This window comes from Rutidosis leptorrhynchoides, chromosome 8 (genome assembly GCF_046630445.1).
Source record: "Rutidosis leptorrhynchoides isolate AG116_Rl617_1_P2 chromosome 8, CSIRO_AGI_Rlap_v1, whole genome shotgun sequence".
NCBI classification, from domain to species: domain Eukaryota; kingdom Viridiplantae; phylum Streptophyta; class Magnoliopsida; order Asterales; family Asteraceae; genus Rutidosis; species Rutidosis leptorrhynchoides.
The window spans coordinates 83408328-83410007 of record NC_092340.1 but is presented as its reverse complement, the minus strand read 5'-3'; positions in this window follow the sequence as shown (position 1 = coordinate 83410007).

The window sequence follows — 1680 nt, the reverse complement described above, 5'->3', positions numbered from 1 at the left end:
TACAATATACTATATTGTTTTTAGTTGACTTTTGTAATTGGATCTTGTTTTACTAGTAATTTGAAGCTTTATCTAAATTTCTGTACATCAATTAGTCTAATCTTTCTGCGTGCGTGATTAATTTGCAGTATATGCTCAGTATATTTTGGAGGTCTATTTTAAGAATATAAAAGAAAAGTTTGCAGGTCTACTTAAGAATCTATAGACCGGTTTTGAGGTCTAATTAAGAATATATAGAGGTCTAAAAAAGAAAATAAACCGCTTAATTAAGTATTTATAGACCGGTTTAAAGGTCTAATTAAGAATAAATAAGTATATGTAGACCTATTTATAGGTCTAATTAAGAATAAATAAGTATATGTAGACCGGTTTATAGGTCTAATTAGGGTTATAAATACACCGGTTTGATGATATATAGACGTGTTTAGTGGTCTAACTAATAAAAATAAAAAGCGCCTAGTGTTAGAAGCAACCGGTCTTATTATTTCAAAAAGACGTGTTACAAAACATGTCTATATGATGTTTTACAAGTAGACCTGTGCTACCTAGACGTGCTCAAAAACACGTCTAAATAGCCTTTTCAACACGTCTATTTGACATATTCTGTAGTAGTGCGTGAATAACCCTGGCCGACATGATGATGTCGGCGGGGTGGCCAAGTGATTAAGTCCACCTTCAATAGCGGTCGCTGATCGGAAGGCCCCAAATAAGGTCGTAGGTACTAGCTTACAAAAGACTAACCTGTTAACCTTGAAAAGATGCTGAATGATGCTGTTTTACGTAATGTGTATCGTATGCGATGGTTACGTAATGTGCTGTGTGTGGTAAACGATGATTAGGGTTTGTATTTATAGGCAAACCCTAATTCTAGAACCGTCTCAGATCATGATAATCTCATCCATAACTGACTCCCCCGAATCACGGATATAATTATGGAAAAGATATTTACTTGACAGCTAAGCAACCGCCGTACCGGGAACAAAGGCATTCGCACGCCGCATACCGCACACAAGAACACGCATACGCACAATAGTGATTGTCCGCATACATTTGCGGTGCGCCTGCGGGTCGCGGAATCATTAACTATTAACTTTAACGCATATACTAATTTATAAGATGTAATTATGTGTTTCCAAACATAATTATTCTTCAGATCAAACGCACACTATAACATTTTGTCGATGTAAACTTTGCAAACAACTCTTGAAGACTCCATGACAATGTCAAAAAAATGTCTACACGATGACGCAGCAACACGCGCCCTCTATCAGTAGTTACTCCTATTATCACTAGCTAGTATGCACCATTATTAACAAGTAACAAATTCATCATTTTACTTTTTGTGTTTTTAATTTTCTAAAGTGCCCTTTAATCTAAATAATCTTCCCTCGTCTTAAAATCGGAAGCCGTATATAAATACTCGTACCATTTACCAATTTTTACCAATAAACTTTTAAAAGAAAAAACAAGGAAACAAAAGATAATTAATGTTGATGATTAAGGTTGGATGTTCTTGAAGACATGCGCACCCCTCATGGTTGTATCTCTCATATCTCCTTCAATTCAGCCTGAGATCGTCATCTTATGGCGACTGTAAGTTTATTTATTCGTTTTAATCCTTCTATGCATCAATTTCCTTATAATTCATATATATTATCTTCAATCTTTCATTGCCGTTGT